This window comes from Pteronotus mesoamericanus, unplaced genomic scaffold (genome assembly GCF_021234165.1).
Source record: "Pteronotus mesoamericanus isolate MK-2021 breed Mesoamerican mustached bat unplaced genomic scaffold, CSHL_Meso_final scaffold_232, whole genome shotgun sequence".
Classification (NCBI taxonomy): domain Eukaryota; kingdom Metazoa; phylum Chordata; class Mammalia; order Chiroptera; family Mormoopidae; genus Pteronotus; species Pteronotus mesoamericanus.
In genome coordinates, this window is record NW_026555311.1 from 3,384,179 (window position 1) to 3,389,491 (window position 5,313).

The following is a 5,313-nucleotide window of genomic DNA, read 5'->3' on the forward strand; positions in this document are numbered from 1 at the left end:
GGAGAGCACATACCTGCCTAACAACATAAACTCAAACATTTATTTTTTAAAGATTGTACTGTCAGTTTCTCAGCCTCAGCTATGTTCACAGGGTGGATTTGAGCTATTGTCTCTTCATTTCTATATCTAGTATGCCTAATTGTATTATATTGATAGATTTTATTTGAAACAAAACAAAGCAATTGTAACTGCTTTTGTTCTCTGAGGAGGCAAGGATGATGTATACGTTTTATTTGGAAAAGGGATTGGAGTGGGAGGAGGAAGGAAAGACGGAAGTTTCAAAGCTTCCACCAATGCATCCACGTTCAACTCAAAATGTTGCATCATTTATTTATTGGAGCATATGATCTAATATTTAGACTTTTGGAAACCTAAATTACTATGCAAGTAAATAGTACTGATGCTTAGGGGTGGCAGTTTGATGAAAGAAGAGATTAGTGACCCTGTCTTTGTTGAGAAGTAAAATGATGAGAAGTAATGGTTGTGACAATGTGTATTTAAGTTTAAATAATATTTTAAAAAATAAGTAGACTACATTCTGAAGGGGAAAATACTTGCATTAAAATGAAACAAAACTTACAGTACTTTAAGTGCAAGAGAAGTGAAATCAGATGGAGGAACCAGCTAGCAGTATTATATTTATCATAGAAAACAAGTGTTCAGTTCTTTGCAGTGTTTCCTTCAGCATTATACAAGATCTTTTGAACAGACTTGGAAGCAAATGAATTAACATTAAAGTTCTCATTAGGGAATAATTGCATATTTGTCAGATGAAATTGCCTAGGACACCAAACCACTCACCAACACATGAAGACATGCTCAGGAACAAACCTGGAAGTATACGCTTCTCTTCCATGCCAGAGAACAGCCAAAGGACAGGGTAAAGAAATCACACATGCCACTCCATGAGAAATTTACTCTTTCAATGCCTTTCACACAAAAAGGCCACTATCAGCCACCTGCTAGGATTAGCCAGAAGAGCAGCATGAAACAGCACAAATCAACAGATTCCTGTCACAGTGAAGGGACGCTGAAGTGGAATTTGAGTGGAAAGAAAAAAGAAAATAAGAAGTTTTTGTTTTAGTGTGTTTCTGTTTTGTGTACATCTAAATAAGCACTGTTTATCAAGGGTTGGATCTCAGCTGGTAGATAAACATAAGAAGTTTTATTTTTCTCTAATCAGCATTTTCAACATTTATCAAATTCTCTAATTTTTAAGGATGTTGTAGACAGATTCCATAAACTTTGGATACTTTCAGATTTAAAAACTCAACCCATCAAGTTTAAAATTCCTCTCAAACATGGTATAAAGCTTTTCCACACTAAATTACCTCTTAAAATCATAATTCAATGGTCTTTAGGTGGGAGATTAAGATGGCTACACTCCCTGACCTTCACTCCTCCTGTTTGGGAGCAAGAGGAACAAAAGGTGGAAGACAATCTGTTTTAACTGGTTGTAGTCATATTTTTTCTTTGTTGGTTTTTACTGTTCCTCTGGCTAATTCTGACAGCTGCTGATGGTGGCCTCTTTGGTAACAGGCACTGATAGAGTTGCTCTCTCGTGGAGGGGTATGTGTGAGTTCTGTGTCCTGTCCTGTGAGATCTCCTGATGGCTCACTTGTTTGGCGTAGGCATCTTTTTTGGCATGAGCACTTCTCATGTCTTCTGTTCCGTTCCTATCCACAGCGGCATGAGCCACAGCCTCCCCATGCTGTATTCCCTTACCCTGGAGGGTAGCTAGCAAAATAGTCTTAAGGCTAGCTGCTTTTCTGGTGCTCCCTGGACCTATGAGAAATTCACATACCCTTGGCATAGCCAATGAAAGCAGTCCTGGCTGCTCTATCACCATCCTCTTTCTTAGCCTACTGTCATTACTCTTTAATTCACAGGAGAGGGTCGCTAAGTCTTGGCATATAGTTATTCCCCAAATACAATTAGTCTAGTTGTTCATCTTGGAGAAACTAAAAATTTCTCTTCAACAATCTCCGAGAGAATCCCCTCTTGTAATTTTGACTTCAGGGCTGGGGAAATGCCTTTCTCCATGAACACTACATTCTCCACAAGCCCAATACCTTCTCTTCTCTGCCTCCAGCCATGTTATGTAGGTGGTTGAGGGTAGGGCCTGGCTTGAGATTATAGGTCTGATTCTTCTGCTTTTCATTAGATCTTGTGAGAGATATTGAGCCCCAGAACCTCTCTTTAAAATGTGGTAGAATAACACCTTCTTGTCTCAAGTTTGAACTCAAGTCAGGTCAGTGTAATAAATTTATTTATTTTATTCAAGTCAGGTTAGTTAATAAATTTAAATAATAAGTTATATATTTGCATGTCCAAAATGCCGAAATGATTCTACTAAATATTACTTCATAGTGAAAATTGTGGACTAAAATAATGCAGAATATTATGTTCTCATGGTCTGTGTGTGGAATTCAAACAATGGAGTCATCTTGTTTCTTAGTGTCCTTTCCCTGTTCTTATTACTGCCCTAAAGTGTTAGGCTGATCCCGTGGGAGGGAGTCAAAAGACTTGAATATTTATTTTCACTTCGAACACAGATCGCGTGAAGTGTTATGTTGGTAAACTGGCCCTTTAAACAAATAAGCAAACAATAAAGAGAAACAGAAAACCACAAAAAAACCCCAACCCCAAACCAAGTGGAAACCAAAACACTGATATTTGAAGCGTTTGCCAACTTTGAAGGTGTACATTCTTTCCCTCTGTGAATTTCAACCTACTGACATTAAGCCACTGAATGGGGAGTAGGAAAGAAATCCACACAATTGGCTCTTCTGAGCCATCCCAGCTGGCTGCAGTGCATCGTTGAGTCTCTACAGGGTCTGAAGGAAGTTATGGTGCTACTACAACTCTTATGACATATTCCAACCAAGCTGTATGTTGGAGCTATCTCTAATTAAAAAAAAAAAAAGAGGAAAAGTTAATTTCTGAGATGAGGCAAAATGGAGTGGACCTGAAACAGAGCAACAGGGACATGTTAGGGCATTCTTCCTGGGGGAGGCAGAGCTGGGGAACAAGGTGAGAAGCTAGATTTACCAGAAAAATGGGCGAAATTCATGGCGGTAGAGGGTAGCCAAACACTAATGACATTTAACAGGCTGCCTAGTGTGTGTACCTGATTTGTTTGGTAAGGCTGTAATTCTACTCCGCTGGCCCGACTTTCAGTTAGGTTGATTAAAAACAAACAAGGCCTATGTGACTTTTTCACAATGGGTTTGCCACCAGAACACAGATGTCATGAAAACTACCACCACATCAAAGCCAAAATAAGAAAGGAAAAGACTCTCATCAATATTGTTGCCATTGGACATGTAAATTCTGACAAGAATACCATTCCTGGCCATTTGATTTGCAAATGTGGTGGTGTTGGCAAAAGAACCATTGAAAAATTTGTGAAGGAAGCTGTTGAGGTGGGAAAGGTCTCCTTCAAGTGTGCCTGGGTCTTGGATAAGTTGAAAGTGGAATGTAAGTGTGGTATCACCATTGAATGCACCCTGTGGAAATTAAGACCAGCAGATATTTTGTGACCATCATTGATGCCCCAGGACACAGAAACTTTATCAAAAACTTGATCACAGGCACATCTCAGGTTGACTGTGCTGTCATGATTGTTCTTGCTGGTGTCTGTGAATTTGAAGCAGACATCTCCAAGAATGGGCAGGCCCCCGAGCATGCCATTCTGGCTTACATACTGGGTATGAACCGACTGATTGTTGGTGTTAAAATGGATTCCACTGAACTATCCTACAACCAGAAGAGATATGGGGAAATTGTTAAAAAAAGTCAGCAACTACATTAAGAAAATTGGCTACAATCCTGACACAGTAGCATTTGTGCCAATATCTGATTGGAATGGCAACAACATTACTGGAGCCAAGTGCTAACTAACATCCTTGGTACAAAAGATGAAGTCACTGATAAAGACAGCCATGTAGGGGAACCACACTGCTTGAAGCTCTGGATTGCATCCTGCCACCAACTTGTCCAAATGACAAGGCCCTGCGTCTGCCCCTCCAGGATGTCTATGCATCTGGTGGTATTGGTGCTTTCCCTGTGGGCCAATCGGAGACTGGTTCTCAAACCCAGCATAGTGGTCAACTTTGCTCCAGTCAACACTAGAACTGAAGTAAAGCCTGTAGAAATGAACCATGAAGCTTTGAGTGAAATACTTCCTGAGGACCATGTGGTCTTCAATGTCAAAAACATGTCTGTCAGAGATGTTCATTGGAACAATGTGTTTGGTGACAGCAAAAATGAGCCTCCAATGGAAGCATCTGGCTTTACAGCTCAGGTGATTATCCAGAATCATCAGGCCAAATCAGTGCTGGATATGCATCTGTGCTGAATTGTCACACAGCTCATATTGTTTGCAAATTTGCTGAGTGGAAGGAGAATGATTGTTGTTGTGGGAAAAAGCTGAAAGATGGCCCACAGTTTTTGAAACCCGGTGATGCTGCCATCATTGATATGGTTTCTGGAAAGCCCCTGTGTGTTGAGAGCTTTACTGATTATCCTTCTGTGGGTCAGTTTGCTATTCCTGACATGAGACAGACAGTTGCTTGTGGATTGTCATTAAAGCAGTAGACAACAAGGCAGCTGGAGTTGGCAGTCACCAAGTCTGACCAGAAAGCTCAGAAGGGTAAATGAATAGTATCCCCAATACCTGCCACCCCAGCCTTAATCAGTGGTAGAAGAAAGGTTTCAGAACTGCAATTGGTCATTTAAATTTAATAATAAGAGACTGGTAGCAATGCCATCCGCACAGGTGGTGGACAGCCGCCCCCACGGAGGCGGGGAAAGAAGAGGACGAACTGGGACACCCCCCCACTGTAGTTCCTTCGCCGGCCCCAAGAGGAGGGGCCACGCCACCACCGCACAGGTGGTGGATCATTGGACGAAGGGGTCACAGAACTTCACAGAGACCCCTGGGGAGGGACTGGAGACAGAGGTGTTGGGGAAAGAACAGGAGGAGGAACTGGGGAGTCCAGACTCCTTCTCCTTTCCCTAGTATCCATGGCGCTAGAAGAGGCCACACCCCCAAAGAGCCAAAAGCCGAGAAGCACACAATAGACACCCCCAAAACACCCAGTGCAGTCCCCCACGTTTGCGCCGAGTGGCCAGTGAGGGTTGGCGAGTGTGTGTGGGCTGGCCAGGGCTCACACGGGCTGGCAAGGCCTCCAACAGGTTGGCACCAATGTGGCCTGCGAGGGAGCGTGCAGATCTGCGAGCGCAGGTGTAAATCAACACACGTCGGCCCGCGAGTGCAGAGCAGTCCGCAGAAATAGTGGATCCAGGGCT

The 5,313-nt window shown here is 42.5% G+C and overlaps 1 pseudogene; it reads left to right on the plus strand.

Moving 5' to 3' along the window:
• Nucleotides 1-3,224: 3,224 nt before the first annotated feature.
• Nucleotides 3,225-4,662, plus strand: LOC129085225 (elongation factor 1-alpha 1-like; annotated as a pseudogene).
• Nucleotides 4,663-5,313: the final 651 nt, after the last annotated feature.